The sequence below is a fragment of the Amblyomma americanum genome, chromosome 9 (assembly GCF_052857255.1).
Source record: "Amblyomma americanum isolate KBUSLIRL-KWMA chromosome 9, ASM5285725v1, whole genome shotgun sequence".
NCBI classification, from domain to species: Eukaryota; Metazoa; Arthropoda; class Arachnida; order Ixodida; family Ixodidae; genus Amblyomma; species Amblyomma americanum.
In genome coordinates, this window is record NC_135505.1 from 35,432,873 (window position 1) to 35,453,955 (window position 21,083).

A 21,083-nucleotide genomic window follows, 5' to 3' on the forward strand; every position below is an offset into this window, starting at 1 on the left:
GCTAATGAGGAGAGTTTGCGAGCTGCTTAAGATCGCTAAGAAGCAGACAACACCGTACCATCCGGCTTGCAACGGCGCGGTGGAGCGACTGAACCAAACCGTGGCCGGGTTCATGTCGCATTTTGTTTCGCGCGACCAGCGGGACTGGGACTTGTGGCTCCCGTATGCAATGTTTGCCTGCAATTCCGCAGCACACGCGAGCACGGGCGAATCGCCATTCTTTCTTCTCTACGGCCGAGACCCGGACCAGCCTAGTGAAGTGCCAGAGGGCCCCCGTCGTGTCCCATACACTTCACTGGACGACCATAAGGTTGAGCTAGAATAGCGCTTGCAAGGGGCGAGGGACATCGCAAAGGAGGCCTTAAAGAAAGCGGCGAAGCGCAGGAAGGAGGTGCACGATCGCAGTGCTAGAGACGCGCCGTTTGATGTGGGGGACAGCGTGTACATTGAAAACTGCCAAAGGCAGATTGGGCTAGCTCGTAAGTTCCAGACGAGGTGGAGAGGACCGTGCGAGGTTGTCGAGAAGCTTTCTCCGGTAAACTTCAGAGTCCGAGACGTGAACCGGCGCTTGATAAGGATACACGCAAATCGCCTCAAGTCGGCACCGGTTCAGTATTCACGAAATGAGGAAAGGGAAAGCGCGGATTTTGATGGGGACAGAAGTGAAGCGGAGCGCGCAGATAGTTCGCAAGAAACGCCCTCTCCTGCATTTGTTCGGCAGGCGCCAGAGGTGACGGCCGGAATGCCACCGGATTTACTTCATGCATTGCTAGAAGAAGAAGAAGCGCGCGAGGTTGCCGCCCAGATAACGCCAGGAGAGGCTCCTACCACGAGCCCTCGCGAGTCCCAAAGCAGACAAAGGGTCACAGACTTACTTAGTATGACTCATGAAGGCCGATATCCACTGCGAAATCGGAAAGCTAAGTCGGACTAATGGCGTAAACAGAGCGGAGTTGTGAACTAGTCAGAATTGTGTAATGCCGCAGCTCATAACATTGCTATGTGCTTATGTGTTAAGTTATCGTAGTTGGTAGTTAAACCTTTCTGTCATTAAGTAACACCTTCACAGGAGAGCCTGCGGAGCGTATGCAGAACCTGCCCTACTTCCTTTTGTTATCTATATTTTTGTCTGTGCCGTGACCGTGCTAGAAGTGGGAGCTCCTTTGTAACTGTGGTAAATTTATTTCGTCCAGTTTGGACTAGAAAGGAGAGGCTTGGGTGCTGAGTTTCATGTTTATCTGTAAAAAAAGATCAGTGCTGCCCCTGGAGACGCCAGTTATGTCAGCTGAGGCATATGGTGTTCTGCAGTGGTGTTGATTGCAGCGAAAAGTGTTTTGTCGGACGCACTGTGCGAGGCGATTCAGAAAGACAAGGGGAGCTGCATGGACTCAAATGTTCGGAGAACATTCTTCTGGAGGGTGAGCGAGTGTGACGTTCCTTGTGTGTGCTACGAGGGTCCGCGTTCGACGGCGCGGCGTAGACGGAGGCCCCAGTGGCGGCGAAAGCACTCAAAGGAAAACAATTCAGCTGGAAGAGAGGAGAACGGCGACAGCCGGTCTCGTTTTGGAAGCAGCCAGCAGACATGTTTCTACTGTATATGGCTGCAAGCAACTTGAGTGGGAGTGCTTTCGGGCCTGCCGCCGTGGACCGCACGGAGACGACCAGAACGAAGGGGTTTAAGCACAACCGGACCCCCTTTCCATAGTGTCGGCACGAGTCGAACGCCGCCGGCGCCGCCGCCGCCGCGGGAGACGGGCGTTATCTTCCCCAATTGCCGTGGCCGTTCCAAGGGGGCCTCGTTTCGGCGGGCCTGGCCCCGTGGCAAGACGGCGGGCACCATCAATCAACCCTCCCGAGCACATCCCAGGACAAGGGACCACTTTCCCGGCCTTTTAGTGACCTCGCGTTCCGGCCTTGAGGGGCGAGTGTCATTTGATGGAGAACGGAGGCCGGTGACCCGCGGGAACCGTCAGCGGGCCAGAGCGCGCCTTACCACAGCCGACGCTATGCGCTACCTCGACGACAACCTTCTTTCCCTCGGACTCAACACGTGAGGGGGGCGAAACCATAAGTGCGGTGGTGTGTTTGTGCGCCCAAGTGAAAGCCCTAGGCCCCCCCCCCCCCACTCCGGCGTGGGCGTCCTCACCCTAGGGAGTGTGGGGAGAAGAGGATATAAAAATCGACAAGGGGTACCGAAGAAGGAACGCTCAGGACGACATCGTTCGCCAGCGGGCCTTCAGCGCCGAAGCCCGACGGCGTGCAGCTTCTGCCAGCAACCGTTCGAGCTCAACTCCGGAGCCCCTCCATCGTCCCCATGAAGTCGTCGGCACGTAAGCTCGGACGCCCCAGCCTCTGATGTATAATCATAATCATGTGTAATTATTGAATATATCTGTTTGTTTAAACTGAGCCATACGGTGTCTCATTGCCTCTCCGTGCCGTGTGGACCTCCGCATTATGGTGGGTCATCACACTGGTGTCAGAAGTGGGGTTTCAAAAGCAAATGTCCTCTGATTGCTGCGACATTCATGACTTCAAAATTGTAATCAAAAGGGAATCACGGGACTGATTGTGGGACTTTTACCCTCATTTGAGAGGCTTGAGGCACCGGAGGGCTTGAGTGGAAAAAAAATGTCTGTATCTGAGGGAGCTCCCTCTCCACAGCCGTCGCTAAGAGCGAGCATGCTGGCATTAGGAAGCGCCATTCCGACGTTTACGGGAGATAAGACAGGGGTTCCAATCTGCGATTTCTTTTCCATGCTAGAAGAGATTGGGAAAATGGGGGGATGGTCCGATGCTCAAATGCTTGGAATGGCGAGGTGTAAGATGGCAGGAGCTGCTCATGATTTTGCATGGCGAGACGAAAAAGTAAAATCCACAAAATCATTTGCGGAATTTAAGAAGCTCGCGTTTGAGCATTTCGACACTGAACCACGTCACGTGCGGGTACAGAGGTTCCGTGACGCCGGACAGATGGTAGGGGAGGACGTGCGAGCGTTTGCGTCATGGCTTCAGCGCCTAGCACGCGATACGTTAAGCAGGGAGGAGGAAGGGGACTAGCTAAGGAAGAAATACGCGGAGGATCTACTGAAAGAGGAAATGACTGCTTTGTTCGTGGCTGGTCTGCAAGACCCCGTGCGCCGGTCCGTGCTCTCGCGCAAGCCGAGCAATTTCGACCAAGCCATGGCGGCCGCATTGGATGAGGAACGAAATGAGGCGTTAACGACTGCCGCAGCGAGAGTACGCGTCATAGAGAGAGCGGTGCTCAACCCTGAGGTTGCTCTCTTGACAGAGCGGTTAGATCGCTTAGAACAGCTGCTATCTCAGCAGGTGGAACGCCAGGTTGAAGTGCGCGCTCAACAGCGTCCATTCGCTAGAAACCGGAGACCGCCACAAAGCTACAGGCGCGGTATGCGAGATTTTGAAGAAATCGTATGCTTCGCTTGCCAGGGTCGCGGACACATCGCCAGGTTCTGCCAAAACGTGCGCCATGGGGAGCCACAAAGAGAAGCAGGCGAAACACGCCCTAAGCAAGCCTACAGCGGGGCTCCAGATACCGAGACAAAAAACTAGATAGTCCTCCCCATCCTGAGGAGCATGGGGAGGGAGCAGTGGATGATGAGGTGGTGGTAGTTTGTGTGGCCGACGAGGCATGCCCTGTTGTGCGTTGCAAGATAAATGGTTGTTGCATGGAATTGTTGATAGATACGGGGCAAAGGTGACATTGCTTACGGAGAGCAGTTTTAACACACTTCGAAGGAAGGGGGACCGCGAGGTGTTGGAAACGTCTGGGGGTATGGCAACCAAGTTTGTAGGCATAACGGGGGATCCTCTTGGCATAAGTGGACTCTACCGGTTACACTTCTCTCTCGGCGGAATTGCATTGAAGCACCCCTGCTACGTATGCCCGGACACGGTGTCTCTGCCAAACGGAGTGTCAGGTATATTAGGGCAGGATTTTTTGAGAAAAGGGAAGGTAGTAGTCTCATTCTCTGAGGAAGAGGTTAATGCGGGCGGCTCAAAAGTTCCGTTTTTGAACAGGAGAGGGGCTGAGATTCGCATTACCGATATTGACACCCGTCAAACAGTGGGATCATTGGAGAAGGTATATTCGCGGGTTGCCGTCAGGCTGGTGGATGAGGCGGTCATCCTTCCTTGGTCGGAGCACATTTTGTACGCGTTTGTGCCTTCAGATGTAGAGAGCGGCGCCGTGGGAGTGCTTGAGCCGGTCGACTCTCTCAGCAATGGCCTGAAGGCAGCCGCGTGCCTCGTGACAGTTAATGACGCCCACAGAGTGCCCCTACGGGTGGTTAACTGTAGCCAGCAGCCACTGAGCCTTCCCAAGAACAAAACATTGGCTTTCTTTACTTCGGCGAAAGAGAAACGTGAGCCCACCGTTACGATACTCGCAACTGTAGAGCATGCTAGTCCTTCGGCTGCTCCAAAGGTGTCGTTCGATCTTTCTCACGTAAAATCCAGGGAGAGGGAGGCTCTGGCTGGTTTGCTGAACGACTAATCGGAGGTATTCGCCGCGTCCAACCTGGATTTGGGCTGCTGTGGCGTTATAAAGCATATGATAGAAACCGGCACTTCATCGCCCGTTTACCAGCGTGCGTCCAGGATTCCTTACTCCCAACGTGAGGAGATGGAGCGGCAGGTGCAGGACCTGATTGATCGCGGCATTGTCGAACACTCAAAGTCACCCTGGGGAGCACCAGCACTATTGGTGGAAAAGCCAGATGGCTCGTATCGATTGGTAGTGGACTACCGCAAACTAAATGCCGTAACTCGCATCGATCCATACCCCATCCCCAATATACAGGAGACGCTTTCTCAGCTGGGCTCTGCCAGGTACTTCACGGTAGTGTACATGGCAGCGGGATTCTGGCAGATAGCAATGGATCTGGCAGATGCCGAGAAAAGGGCATTCAACACGCCCTCAGGGCACTATGAATGGAAAAGAATGCCGATGGGTCTGGCCAACAGCCCTGCTGTCTGGCAGAGAACCGCTGATGTTATCCTGGCAGGTCTTCTGGGGAGGCTGTGCTTCGTGTATATGGATGACATAATCATATACAGTGACAGTTTTGAGAACGATTTGCGCGATATTGAGCAGGTTTTGGTGCGACTAAGAGGAGCGGGTCTCAAGCTGAAGCCCTCTAAGTGCCAATTCCTCAAAAACGAGGTGAAATACCTCGGGCACGTTGTTTCAGCTGACGGCGTGCGACCGGACCCTGAGAAACTAAGGTGTGTCTCGGATTTTCCATCCCCGACTAGCGTACGCCAGGTCCGGCAGTTTCTCGGCCTGATCGGTTACTACCGAAGGCACATAGAGGAGTTCGCCAAGCTCGCTAAGCCGCTCACCGAATTAACAGCCAAAAATGTCGCCTTTCGCTGGGACGAAAACGCGGATGATGCTTTTGGGGCCCTGAAAAGGAAGCTAATGAGTGCACCGCTGTTGCGCCACCCGGATTTTAATTTGCCCTTCGTTATGGCCACAGATGCGTCAAAGGTCGCAGTTGGTGCCGTGCTATCTCAGGTTATTGAGGGCAAAGAACATCCCGTTGCTTTTGCTAGCCGACAGCTGAGCCCCACAGAGCAAAAGTACGGAGCTACGGAAAGGGAGTGCCTCGCCGTTGTCTGGGCAGTAAAGCACTTCAGATGCTACCTTTACGGCCGCAAATTCAAGCTAGTCACAGACTGCCATCCTCTGAAATGGGTGATGAGTGTCAGGGACCCTAGCTCACGACTCGCTAGATGGAATCTACACCTGCAGGTATACTGCTTTGAAGTTGAGCACAAGTCAGGAAAGACACATCTGAATGCTGATTCACTCAGCCGCACAGCTGCCGTGGCAGCTATAGATGAGATCGTCCCCGTAGTCGACCCCGCCGAATTACGCACAGAGCAGTGCAAAGATCCTGACCTGAAGCGAATAATCGAAAGCTTAGAGGGCGCACCGTCTCACCCCGAACAGCTAGGTTATTTCATTGGCAAAGACGGCACCCTGTGTCGGCGCACGAGGCCAACCAGGAAAGGAAGAACAGAGAAAACCGCTTGGGAGAGAGTCGTCATACCTCGGTCGTGGACAGAAAGGGTTCTTCGCGCGTTTCACGATGCGCCATGCGCCGGTCATTTTGGCGTAGCGACGACACGCAGGCGTGTGGAGCGTTTGTACTTTTGGAGTGGCATGCGACAGGATGTTAGAGACTACTGTGCGAAGTGTCATTCCTGTCTCGAAAGAAAAACACCCAAGGGACGAAGACCAGCTCCAATTCAGCCGTTCCCTGAGGTTTCGGCTCCCTTCGAGCGGACAGGTAAGGACATAATGGGCCCATTGCCCACGACCACTTCCGGAAACAAGTACATTTTAGTATTTGCCGATCACCTTTCAAAATACGCGGAAGCGGTTGCACTCCCAGATCAGAAGACAGACACGGTTGCAAGAGCATTTGTCGAACAGATCGTACTCCGACATGGACCCCCGAGGCAACTCTTGACAGATCGGGGAACGAACTTCGTGTCGCAGCTAATGAGGCGAGTTTGCGAGCTGCTTAAGATCGCTAAGAAGCAGACAACTCCGTACCATCCGGCTTGCAACGGCGCGGTGGAGCGACTGAACCAAACCGTGGCCGGGTTCCTGTCGCATTTTGTTTCGCGCGACCAGCGGGACTGGGACTTGTGGCTCCCGTATGCAATGTTTGCCTACAATTCCGCAGCACACGAGAGCACGGGCGAATCGCCATTCTTTCTTCTCTACGGCCGAGACCCGGACCAGCCTAGTGAAGTGCCAGAGGGCCCCCGTCGTGTCCCATACGCTTCACTGGACGACTATAAGGTTGAGCTAGAATCGCGCTTGCAAGGGGCGAGGGACATCGCAAAGGAGGCCTTAAAGAAAGCGGCGAAGCGCAGGAAGGAGGTGCACGATCGCAGTGCTACGGACGCGCCGTTTGATGTGGGGGACAGCGTGTACATTGAAAGCTGCCAAAGGCAGATTGGGCTAGCTCGTAAGTTCCAGACGAGGTGGAGAGGACCGTGCGAGGTTGTCGAGAAGCTTTCTCCGGTAAACTTCAGAGTCCGAGACGTGAACCGGCGCTTGATAAGGATACACGCAAATCGCCTCAAGTCGGCACCGGTTCAGTATTCACGAAATGAGGAAAGGGAAAGCGCGGATTTTGATGGGGACAGAAGTGAAGCGGAGCGCGCAGATAGTTCGCAAGAAACGCCCTCTCCTGCATTTGTTCGGCAGGCACCAGAGGTGACGGCCGGAATGCCACCGGATTTACTTCATGCATTGCTAGAAGAAGAAGAAGCGCGCGAGGTTGCCGCGCAGATAACGCCAGGAGAGGCTCCTGCCACGAGCCCTCGCGAGTCCCAAAGCAGACAAAGGGTCACAGACTTACTTAGTATGACTCATGAAGGCCGATATCCACTGCGAAATCGGAAAGCTATGTCGGACTAATGGCGTAAACAGAGCGGAGTTGTGAACTGGTTAGAATTGTGTAATGCCGCAGCTCATAACATTGCTATGTACTTATGTGTTAAGTTATCGGAGTTGGTAGTTAAACCTTTCTGTCATTAAGTAACACCTTCACAGGAGAGCATGCGGAGCGTATGCAGAACCTGCCCTACTTCCTTTCGTTATCTATATTTTTGTCTGTGCCGTGATCGTGCTAGAAGTGGGAGCTCCTTTGTAACTGTGGTAAATTTATTTCGTCCAGTTTGGACTAGAAAGGAGAGGCTTGGGTGCTGAGTTTCATGTTTATCTGTAAAAGAAGATCAGTGCTGCCCCTGGAGACGCCAGTTATGTCAGCTGAGGCATATGGTGTTGTGCAGTGGTGTTGATTGCAGCGAAAAGTGTTTTGTCGGACGCACTGTGCTAGGCGATTCCGAAAGACAAGGGGAGCTGCATGGACTGAAATGTTCGGAGAACATTCTTCTGGAGGGTGAGCGAGTGTGACGTTCCTTGTGTGTGCTACGAGGGTCCGCGTTCGACGGCGCGGCGTAGACGAGGCCCCCAGTGGCGGCGAAAGCACTCAAAGGAAAACAATTCAGCTGGAAGAGAGGAGAACGGCGACAGCCGGTCTCGTTTTCGAAGCAGCCAGCAGACATGTTTCTACTGTATACGGCTGCAAGCAACTTGAGTGGGAGTGCTTTCGGGCCTGCCGCCGTGGACCGCACGGAGACGACCAGAACGAAGGGGTTTAAGCACAACCGGACCCCCTTTCCATAGTGTCGGCACGAGTCGAATGCCGCCGCCGCCGCCGCCGCCGCGGGAGACGGGCGTTATCTTCCCCAATTGCCGTGGCCGTTCCAAGGGGGCCTCGTTTCGGCGGGCCTGGCCCCGTGGAAAGACGGCGGGCACCATCAATCAACCCTCCCGAGCACAACCCAGGACAAGCGACCACTTTCCCGGCCTTTTAGTGACCTCGCGTTCCGGCCTTGAGGGGCGAGTGTCATTTGATGGAGAACGGAGGCCGGTGACCCGCGGGAACCGTCAGCGGGCCAGAGCGCGCCTCACCACAGCCGACTCTATGCGCTACCTCGACGACAACCTTCTTTCCCTCGGACTCAACACGTGAGGGGGGCGAAACCATAAGTGCGGTGGTGTGTTTGTGCGCCCAAGTGAAAGCCCTAGGCCCCCCTCCCACACTCCGGCGTGGGCGTCCTCACCCTAGGGAGTGTGGGGAGAAGAGGATATAAAAATCGACAAGGGGTACCGAAGAAGGAACGCTCAGGACGACATCGTTCGCCAGCGGGCCTTCAGCGCCGAAGCCCGACGGCGTGCAGCTTCTGCCAGCAACCGTTCGAGCTCAACTCCGGAGCCCCTCCATCGTCCCCATGAAGTCGTCGGCACGTAAGCTCGGACGCCCCAGCCTCTGATGTATAATCATAATCATGTGTAATTATTGAATATATCTGTTTGTTTAAACTGAGCCATACGGTGTCTCATTGCCTCTGCGTGCCGTGTGGACCTGCGCATTATGGGGGGGTCATCACACTGGTGTCAGAAGTGGGGTTTCAAAAGCAAATGTCCTCTGAATGCTGCGACATTCATGACTTCAAAATTGTAATCAAAAGGGAATCACGGGACTGATTGTGGGACTTTTACCATCATTTGAGAGGCTTGAGGCACCGGAGGGCTTGAGTGGAAAAAAAATGTCTGTATCTGAGGGAGCTCCCTCTCCACAGCCGTCGCTAGGAGCAAGCATGCTGGCATTAGGAAGCGTCCTTCCGACGTTTACGGGAGATAAGACAGGGGTTCCAATCTGCGATTTCTTTTCCATGCTAGAAGAGATTGGGAAAATGGGGGGATGGTCCGATGCTCAAATGCTGGGAATGGCGAGGTGTAAGATGGCAGGAGCTGCACATGATTTTGCATGGCGAGACGAAAAAGTAAAATCCACAAAATCATTTGCGGAATTTAAGAAGCTCGCGTTTGAGCATTTCGACACTGAACCACGTCACGTGCGGGTACAGAGGTTCCGTGACGCCGGACAGATGGTAGGGGAGGACGTGCGAGCTTTTGCGTCGCGGCTTCAGCGCCTAGCACGCGATACGTTAAGCAGGGAGGAGGAAGGGGACCAGCTAAGGAGGAAATACGCGGAGGATCTACTTAAAGAGGAAATGACCGCTTTTTTCGTGGCTGGTCTGCAAGACCCCGTGCGCCGGTTCGTGCTCTCGCGCAAGCCGAGCAATTTCGACCAAGCCATGGCGGCCGCATTGGATGAGGAACGAAATGAGGCGTTAATGACTGCCGCAGCGAGAGTACGCGTCATAGAGAGAGCGGTGCTCAACCCTGAGGTTGCTCTCTTGACAGAGCGGTTAGATCGCTTGGAACAGCTGCTATCTCAGTAGGTGGAACGCCAGGTTGAAGCGCACGCTCAACAGCGTCCATTCGCTAGAAACCGGAGACCGCCACAAAGCTACAGGCGCGGTATGCGAGATTTTGAAGAAATCGTATGCTTCGCTTGCCAGGGTCGCGGACACATCGCCAGGTTCTGCCAAAACGTGCGCCGTGGGGAGCCACAAAGAGAAGCAGGCGAAACACGCCCTAAGCAAGCCTACAGCGGGGCTCCAGATACCGAGACAAAAAACTAGATAGTCCTCCCCATACTGAGGAGCATGGGGAGGGAGCAGTGGATGATGAGGTGGTGGTAGTTTGTGTGGCCGACGAGGCATGCCCTGTTGTGCGTTGCAAGATAAATGGTTGTTGCATGGAATTGTTGATAGATACGGGGCAAAGGTGACATTGCTTAAGGAGAGCAGTTTTAACACGCTTCGAAGGAAGGGGGACCGCGAGGTGTTGGAAGCGTCTGGGGGTATGGCAACCAAATTTGTAGGCATAACGGGGGATCCTCTTGGCATAAGTGGACTCTACCGGTTACACTTCTCTCTCGGCGGAATTGCATTGGAGCACCCCTGCTACGTATGCCCGGACACGGTGTCTCTGCCAAACGGAGTGTCAGGTATATTAGGGCAGGATTTTTTGAGAAAAGGGAAGGTAGTAGTCTCATTCTCTGAGGAAGAGGTTAATGCGGGCGGCTCAAAAGTTCCATTTTGAACAGGAGAGGGGCTGAGATTCGCATTACCGATATTGACACCCGTCAAACAGTGGGATCATTGGAGAAAGTATATTCGCGGGTTGCCGTCAGGCTGGTGGATGAGGCGGTCGTCCTTCCTTGGTCGGAGCACATTTTGTACGCGTTTGTGCCTTCAGATGTAGAGAGCGGCGCCGTGGGAGTGCTTGAGCCGGCCGACTCTCTCAGCAATGGCCTGAAGGCAGCCGCGTGCCTCGTGACAGTTAATGACGCCCACAGAGTGCCCCTACGGGTGGTTAACTGTAGCCAGCAGCCACTGAGCCTTCCCAAGAACAAAACATTGGCTTTCTTCACCTCGGCGAAAGAGAAACGTGAGCCCACCGATACGGTACTCGCAACTGTAGAGCATGCTAGTCCTTCGGCTGCTCCAAAGGTGTCGTTCGATCTTTCTCACGTAAAATCCAGGGAGAGGGAGGCTCTGGCTGGTTTGCTGAACGACTAATCGGAGGTATTCGCCGCGTCCAACCTGGATTTGGGCTGCTGTGGCGTTATAAAGCACAGGATAGAAACCGGCACTTCATCGCCCGTTTACCAGCGTGCGTACAGGATTCCTTACTCCCAACGTGAGGAGATGGAGCGGCAGGTGCAGGACCTGATTGATCGCGGCATTGTCGAACACTCAAAGTCACCCTGGGGAGCACCAGCACTATTGGTGGAAAAGCCAGATGGCTCGTATCGATTGGTAGTGGACTACCGCAAACTAAATGCCGTAACTCGCATCGATCCATACCCCATCCCCAATATACAGGAGACGCTTTCTCAGCTGGGCTGTGCCAGGTACTTCACGGTAGTGGACATGGCAGCGGGATTCTGGCAGATAGCAATGGATCTGGCAGATGCCGAGAAAAGGGCATTCAACACGCCCTCAGGGCACTATGAATGGAAAAGAATGCCGATGGGTCTGGCCAACAGCCCTGCTGTCTGGCAGAGAACCGCTGATGTTATCCTGGCAGGTCTTCTGGGGAGGCTGTGCTTCGTGTATATGGATGACATAATCATATACAGTGACAGTTTTGAGAACCATTTGCGCGATATTGAGCAGGTTTTGGAGCGACTAAGAGGAGCGGGTCTCAAGCTGAAGCCCTCTAAGTGCCAATTGCTCAAAAACGAGGTGAAATACCTCGGGCACGTTGTTTCAGCTGACGGCGTGCGACCGGACCCTGAGAAACTAAGGTTTGTCTCGGATTTTCCATCCCCGACTAGCGTCCGCCAGGTCCGGCAGTTTCTCGGCCTGATCGGTTACTACCGAAGGCACATAGAGGAGTTCGCCAAGCTCGCTAAGCCGCTCACCGAATTAACAGCCAAAAATGTCGCCTTTCGCTGGGACGAAAACGCGGAGGATGCTTTTGGGGCCCTGAAAAGGAAGCTAATGAGTGCACCGCTGTTGCGCCACCCGGATTTTAATTTGCCCTTCGTTATGGCCACAGATGCGTCAAAGGTCGCAGTTGGTGCCGTGCTATCTCAGGTTATTGAGGGCAAAGAACATCCCGTTGCTTTTGCTAGCCGACAGCTGAGCCCCACAGAGCAAAAGTACGGAGCTACGGAAAGGGAGTGCCTCGCCGTTGTCTGGGCAGTAAAGCACTTCAGATGCTACCTTTACGGCCGCAAATTCAAGCTAGTCACAGACTGCCATCCTCTGAAATGGGTGATGAGTGTCAGGGACCCTAGCTCACGACTCGCTAGATGGAATCTACACCTGCAGGTATACTGCTTTGAAGTTGAGCACAAGTCAGGAAAGACACATCTGAATGCTGATTCACTCAGCCGCACAGCTGCCGTGGCAGCTATAGATGAGTTCGTCCCCGTAGTCGACCCCGCCGAATTACGCACAGAGCAGTGCAAAGATCCTGACCTGAAGCGGATAATCGAAAGCTTAGAGGGCGCACCGTCTCACCCCGAACAGCTAGGTTATTTCATTGGCAAAGACGGCACCCTGTGTCGGCGCACGAGGCCAACCAGGAAAGGAAGAACAGAGAAAACCGCTTGGGAGAGAGTCGTCATACCTCGGTCGTGGACAGAAAGGGTTCTTCGCGCGTTTCACGATGCGCCATGCACCGGTCATTTTGGCGTAGCGACGACACGCAGGCGTGTGGAGCGTTTGTACTTTTGGAGTGGCATGCGACAGGATGTTAGAGACTACTGTGCGAAGTGTCATTCCTGTCTCGAAAGAAAAACACCCAAGGGACGAAGACCAGCTCCAATTCAGCCGTTCCCTGAGGTTTCGGCTCCCTTCGAGCGGACAGGTATGGACATAATGGGCCCATTGCCCACGACCACTTCCGGAAACAAGTACATTTTAGTATTTGTCGATCACCTTTCAAAATACGCGGAAGCGGTTGCACTCCCAGATCAGAAGACAGACATGGTTGCAAGAGCATTTGTCGAACAGATCGTACTCCGACATGGACCCCCGAGGCAACTCTTGACAGATCGGGGAACGAACTTCGTGTCGCAGCTAATGAGGAGAGTTTGCGAGCTGCTTAAGATCGCTAAGAAGCAGACAACACCGTACCATCCGGCTTGCAACGGCGCGGTGGAGCGACTGAACCACACCGTGGCCGGGTTCCTGTCGCATTTTGTTTCGCGCGACCAGCGGGACTGGGACTTGTGGCTCCCGTATGCAATGTTTGCCTACAATTCCGCAGCACACGAGAGCACGGGCGAATCGCCATTCTTTCTTCTCTACGGCCGAGACCCGGACCAGCCTAGTGAAGTGCCAGAGGGCCCCCGTCGTGTCCCATACGCTTCACTGGACGACTATAAGGTTGAGCTAGAATCGCGCTTGCAAGGGGCGAGGGACATCGCAAAGGAGGCCTTAAAGAAAGCGGCGAAGCGCAGGAAGGAGGTGCACGATCGCAGTGCTAGAGACGCGCCGTTTGATGTGGGGGACAGCGTGTACATTGAAAACTGCCAAAGGCAGATTGGGCTAGCTCGTAAGTTCCAGACGAGGTGGAGAGGACCGTGCGAGGTTGTCGAGAAGCTTTCTCCGGTAAACTTCAGAGTCCGAGACGTGAACCGGCGCTTGATAAGGATACACGCAAATCGCCTCAAGTCGGCACCGGTTCAGTATTCACGAAATGAGGAAAGGGAAAGCGCGGATTTAGATGGGGACAGAAGTGAAGCGGAGCGCGCAGATAGTTCGCAAGAAACGCCCTCTCCTGCATTTGTTCGGCAGGCGCCAGAGGTGACGGCCGGAATGCCACCGGATTTACTTCATGCATTGCTAGAAGAAGAAGAAGCGCGCGACGTTGCCGCGCAGATAACGCCAGGAGAGGCTCCTGCCACGAGCCCTCGCGAGTCCCAAAGCAGACAAAGGGTCACAGACTTACTTAGTATGACTCATGAAGGCCGATATCCACTGCGAAATCGGAAAGCTAAGTCGGACTAATGGCGTAAACAGAGCGGAGTTGTGAACTGGTTAGAATTGTGTAATGCCGCAGCTCATAACATTGCTATGTACTTATGTGTTAAGTTATCGGAGTTGGTAGTTAAACCTTTCTGTCATTAAGTAACACCTTCACAGGAGCAATGCGGAGCGTATGCAGAACCTGCCCTACTTCCTTTCGTTATCTATATTTTTGTCCGTGCCGTGATCGTGCTAGAAGTGGGAGCTCCTTTGTAACTGTGGTAAATTTATTTCGTCCAGCTTGGACTAGAAAGGAGAGGCTTGGGTGCTGAGTTTCATGTTTATCTGTAAAAGAAGATCAGTGCTGCCCCTGGAGACGCCAGTTATGTCAGCTGAGGCATATGGTGTTGTGCAGTGGTGTTGATTGCAGCGAAAAGTGTTTTGTCGGACGCACTGTGCGAGGCGATTCAGAAAGACAAGGGGAGCTGCATGGACTCAAATGTTCGGAGAACATTCTTCTGGAGGGTGAGCGAGTGTGACGTTCCTTGTGTGTGCTACGAGGGTCCGCGTTCGACGGCGCGGCGTAGACGGAGCCCCCAGTGGCGGCGAAAGCACTCAAAGGAAAACAATTCAGCTGGAAGAGAGGAGAACAGCGACAGACGGTCTCGTTTTGGAAGTAGCCAGCAGATATGTTTCTACTGTATATGGCTGCAAGCAACTTGAGTGGGAGTGCTTTCGGGCCTGCCGCCGTGGACCGCACGGACACGACCAGAACGAAGGGGTTTAAGCACATCCGGACCCCCTTTCCATAGTGTCGGCACGAGTCGAACGCCGCCGCCGCCGCCGCCGCGGGGAGACGGGCGTTATCTTCCCCAATTGCCATGGCCGTTCCAAGGGGGCCTGGCCCCGTGGAAAGACGGCGGGCATCATCAATCAACCCTCCCGAGCATATCCCAGGACAAGGGACCACTTTCCCGGCCTTTTAGTGACCTCGCGTTCCGGCCTTGAGGGGCGAGTGTCATTTGATGGAGAACGGAGGCCGGTGACCCGCGGGAACCGTCAGCGGGCCAGAGCGCGCCTTACCACAGCCGACGCTATGCGCTACCTCGACGACAACCTTCTTTCTCTCGGACTCAACACGTGAGGGGGGCGAAACCATAAGTGCGGTAGTGTGTTTGTGCGCCCAAGTGAAAGCCCTAGGCCCCCCTCCCACACTCCGGCGTGGGCGTCCTCACCCTAGGGAGTGTGGGGAGAAGAGGATATAAAAATCCACAAGGGGTACCGAAGAAGGAACGCTCAGGACGACATCGTTCGCCAAGGGGGCCTTCAGCGCCGAAGCCCGACGGCGTGCAGCTTCTGCCAGCGACCGTTCGAGCTCAACTCCGGAGCCCCTCCATCGTCCCCATGAAGTCGTCGGCACGTAAGCTCGGACGCCCCAGCCTCTGATGTATAATCATAATCATGTGTAATTATTGAATATATCTGTTTGTTTAAACTGAGCCATACGGTGTCTCATTGCCTCTCCGTCCCGTGTGGACCTGCGCATTATGGGAGGTCATCACAACACCATAGCGACTTGCCACCTTCTTTACGTCATGCGCCATTCTGTGCACATTGATCACGACGCCAACCTTCTGAATCTCTCGTTCAACATTTTCTTTGAATTTGCGCCGCGTTTTAACCCATTGCACAAGATATCATCCGCCATCTAAATGGTATGCTCAGGGCTTCCTACGTCCTCGTTACCAATGGCTTGCGCAGAGAAGGTCTGGTGCATTAAATGAATACGATTTATGACTGCTGCCTTAAGACAGGACGTCGCGATACAATTTTTGGTGACTTTTCACTGACCAGAGGCGTAGTCAAACAGAGCTTTGGCATACCGGGGACGGTATAAGTCCACGAAATACCATCTTGGCGAACCGTCAAGGAGAAATCCAGAATTGAAGTCCACATTCTATCGTCGTTTCAAGGGTGAACTTCAGGTATGAGCTGCTTTCTGCGAAAATCTTCACATGTCAAGGATGCTCTATTAAGGTGCAGAATCTAAAAAAAACACACACACAAGGTATTCATCGACATACCTAGAAAGTTTTCGAACTAGCCCCTACGAATTCTGCTGAATGTTTCTGTACATCTGAGCGAAGAAAAAGTTGCTGAGAATAGTTGCTATGTACTAACCTAAACACACATCAGTGCGTGGAACGAAGGAGTTTTCCTTCCATACGATTACTGTTTAAGAAAGAAAGACAAAATTTCCATGAAGCACTCCAATGGAACCCCACACCCGGCCATGAAAGCTATTTCATCATTATCGTTTGTTCCGCACAGCTTAACAGTTTTCATCAGTTCCCCATAAGACATGGCGTAGTGCAAGCCCTCGGAAACTACGCTAAAACACCGCACTGACTCGGGTTCCCCGTCCACAGAAGGTCGACCACAGCGTCCGAGTTCGGGATAATGAACACGGCTCTTTTAAGTTGTTGCACAAGTCCCCAAAGCAGGGCATACTATATGTTGGAATCACAAGAAATTGGTTGCAATACCTTACAGTGGCGCCTGTGATTACACCCTTGAAGGCCAGAATGCCTAACAGGGACCTTGAAAAGCTATATAGGCTGCGTTGTGCAGGACAGTTTGCATTGCGAACGACGTAACTTCTATGGGTCCGAATTGTACACTGATTTTTTATTCGGCAAAGAAACCATAAATCACAGTTATGCTAAAAACTGGCAATGTGCTTCAATTGAAAATGGAATATTGCTCTCTAGCCAGGTGCTATTACATAAAACCATTGAAAAAGCTCATGCACCTTCTTTTTCCCCACCTGACTTTAACCCTAGAGGCCAGATGAGGCCGTGTATAAACGAACTACGCAGTAGACTTAATGCATACAATGGAAAGCTTGCTTGTACACGCTGGCAACAAACCTTTAGGATGGTAATGCCTGACATATCTCGGTGGACACCCGAACCGCGCCGTAAGGGAATTGATTGATTGAACAACTTTTATTTCCGTCAGAAAAAACGCGTTTTCCTGCCTTCGGCACGCAGGCCTGAGAGACGGACAGTTGCGCGTCCGCGGTTAGAGGCTGGCTGGCAGTCCTTGACTGGTAGCGGCCTCTTCCGCTTGATGGATGTTGGTACGTTGGAGCTCAGGGTCCGGGCTTTTTTCCGACGTGCGGTGCCGACTACTCCTACAACTACTACTACGACGCCTACAGTTTTCGACCGAACGAGATGTATATGCTGTCGCGTAATAAAAAAAAAAGAAAAATAGGAGAAAATGAAAAATGAAGGTAAAATGAGGACAGGGAAAGGTTTTCGCGTTTGCGCTCTTAAGCAGACTTAAGTGCAATTCTGTAATTTTTTATTCTCCGACCGCATATGAATGTTGGGACACATATTTAGACGTGCATCATTACAAAAGCAGTGCTTCGCCCTGGCTGCCTATATGCGCCGGAGCGGAAGCACTGCTGCATGCTGCCAAGCGCTGACTGCACGGTTTTGAACTTGAAGTTGCTCTTAGCATAAAGACTAGCAACTGCGTGGACACCAAAAATAACAAAACCTTCATAGAACAGTAAATGAAAATATTATTCATTGGTGTTATGCAGGCTGCGGAAAACATGACCATGCGAAAGGTTGTCCCGCGCATCTGGTGATTTTCTGTCGTCGAGATATACAGTAGCGAATGAAAAATTAGAATTATTGGTTTTTGCGCAGTACTAACATTCTTCTTGTTCTCGGTGTAAAGACCTATCCCTTCTCTATCGCCGCAGGTTCGTTCCAGGGTTTCGTAAAATTTTTGCAGTGAGATTATATATGCATAAAGAAATCACGGTCAAACAGTTCGAGCAATTTACTCGAAAAATCCGCTGAGTTCGATGGTGCGCTACAATTTGAAGACACAGTAATGTGCCATACAACCACTCGCTAAAATTTCGAAGTGCGTGCGCTTGCAAGCTCTGCGCTTTGAGAATGGGTACACACAGCACTGTTCCGTGCGTACATACCGACAGAACAAAAAGGAAATATCGAGACAAGTGTATTTAACTTTAGAAACTGCTTTTCTGTGAAGAACACGTCCCTTCCGTTTAGAACTCGATTCCGAGGGTGACATCTCGTCTTTCTCAGACAGCTCCCTAAAGGTGAAGCGTCTCGCCACTTTTAAGAAACAGAAAGAAGAAAACTGGCAAAAATTCGGGTATCTCCGCTATGCGTCCTCAAAGCCTTCTGGCCAGCTACACATTGTAATTAAAGCTCAAAGTTGGGCTTGTTGGTGGACGTTCTTGATGTAAAATAATGCGCAAAGGAAACACGAAAGACGGACAGGACGACGCAGACAAGTGCTAACTCGCAACTGAGGCTTATTGCCAAATGTGCGCAATTTCTACAGGGCCCCATGTAAAACATGAAACAAACAGATCTCTGCGGTATCAGATTCAAAGGTTGGAAAAAAACGCATGGAGCACGTGTCACTCATCGCTTGGGGAATGTGGATTTGCATAAAGGCAGTTAATCAATAACCTTGCACGGCATACACTAAAGCATTATATTCACAATCTGACATGGCAACAGAGGACTGGCTAATACACTGATCTGAACAAATTCGTATGCGTTAAGCTTCCATGACTTCTCGGACTAGCTGGTCGCGGGGTCAAAAAGGGCGGTTGTTCCAGAAAGTAAAGGCGTGCACTTTTTCTTCTTTCTCTGCTTTTCTTCCTCTTTATGTTTAAATTCGCCGCTCTGCTCAGACGTATTGCCATACCTGTCGGTGGGCGAATTTCGGTGTTCGCCCAGCCTCGCAGTAGGCAGCGCCTCGTTTACCCTAAATACACAGCCCCGCACGACATCGACGACATAATGCGCCAGCGCAGCAGGGAAGAAACGGAGATGAGTGCTGAACGGTACGCCCACGCCTTTTTCTCATGTCGCCAGAACTTTCCTGCTTGTTCCTAACTTGTGAACACAAACTGCTTAACTTATTCTCAACGGGGAAAAAACAAAGGGAACACTGTGACGTTCCTTGTGTGTGCTACGAGGGTCCGCGTTCGACGGCGCGGCGTAGACGGAGCCCCCAGTGGCGGCGAAAGCACTCAAAGGAAAACAATTCAGCTGGAAGAGAGGAGAACGGCGACAGCCGGTCTCGTTTTGGAAGCAGCCAGCAGACATGTTTCTACTGTATATGGCTGCAAGCAACTTGAGTGGGAGTGCTTTCGGGCCTCCCGCCGTGGACCGCACGGAGACGACCAGAACGAAGGGTTTTAAGCACAACCGGACCCCCTTTCCATAGTGTCGGCACGAGTCGAACGCCGCCGCCGCCGCCGCCGCCGCGGGAGACGGGCGTTATCTTCCCCAATTGCCGTGGCCGTTCCAAGGGGGCCTCGTTTCGGCGGGCCTGGCCCCGTGGCAAGACGGCGGGCACCATCAATCAACCCTCCCGAGCACATCCCAGGACAAGGGACCACTTTCCCGGCCTTTTAGTGACCTCGCGTTCCGGCCTTGAGGGGCGAGTGTCATTTGATGGAGAACGGAGGCCGGTGACCCGCGGGAACCGTCAGCGGGCCAGAGCGCGCCTTACCACAGCCGACTCTATGCGCTACCTCGACGACAACCTTCTTTCCCTCGGACTCAACACGTGAGGGGGGCGAAACCATAAGTGCGGTGGTGTGTTTGTGCGCCCAAGTGAAAGCCCTAGGCCCCCCCCCACTCCGGCGTGGGCGTCCTCACCCTAGGGAGTGTGGGGAGAAGAGGATATAAAAATCGACAAGGGGTACCGAAGAAGGAACGCTCAGGACGACATCGTTCGCCAGCGGGCATTCAGCGCCGAAGCCCGACGGCGTGCAGCTTCTGCGAGCAACCGTTCGAGCTCAACTCCGGAGCCCCTCCATCGTCCCCATGAAGTCGTCGGCACGTAAGCTCGGACGCCCCAGCCTCTGATGTATAATCATAATCATGTGTAATTATTGAATATATCTGTTTGTTTAAACTGAGCCATACGGTGTCTCATTGCCTCTCCGTCCCGTGTGGCCCTGCGCATTATGGGGGGGTCATCACAACACCATAGCGACTTGCCACCTTCTTTACGTCATGCGCCATTCTGTGCACATTGATCACGACGCCAACCTTCTGAATCTCTCGTTCAACATTTTTTTTGAATTTGCGCCGCGTTTTAACCCATTGTACAAAATATCATCCGCGATCAAAATGGTATGCACAGGGTTTCCTACGTCCTCGTTACCAATGGCTTGCGCAGAGAAGGTCTGGTGCATTAAATGAATACGATTTATGACTGCTGCCTTAAGACAGGACGTCGCGATACAATTTTTGGTGACTTTTCACTGACCAGAGGCATAGTCAAACAGAGCTTTGGCATACCGGGGACGGTATAAGTCCACCAAATACCATCTTGGCGAACCGTCAAGGAGAAATCCAGAATTGAAGTCCACATTCTTTCGTCGTTTCAAGGGTGAACTTCAGGTATGAGCTGCTTTCTGCGAAAATCTTCACATGTCAAGGATGGTCTATTAAGTTGCAGAAATTAAAAAAAACACACACAAGGTATTCATCGACATACCTAGAAAGTTTTCGAACTAGCCCCTACGAGTTCTGCTGAATGTTTCTGTACATCTGAGCGAAGAAAAAGTTGCTGAGAATAGTTGCTATGTACTAACCTAAACACACATCAGTGCGTGGAACAAAGGAGTTTTCCTTCCATACGATTACTGTTTAAGAAAGAAAGACAAAATTTCCATGAAGCACTCCAATGGAACCCCACACCCGGCCATGAAAGCTATTTCATCATTATCGTTTGTTCCGCCCAGCTTAACAGTTTTCATCAGTTCCCCATAAGACATGGCGTAGTGCAAGCCCTCGGAAACTACGCTAAAACACCACACTGACTCGGGTTCCCCGTGCACAGAAGGTCGACCACAGCGCCCGAGTTCGGGATAATGAAACATCGTGCACGTCCAACGACTTGAGATGTTTCTTAAGGTAAAGCCTCTCTTCGTGCCGTGAAGTATGACGCTCAGAAACAATAGATGGGAATGGGACGCCAACTTTGTGAGGCTGTGCTGTGAAGGACACTGCCAACTGTACGTCTTGCGCCTTCTCCGCGGAGCTCGCCAGCTT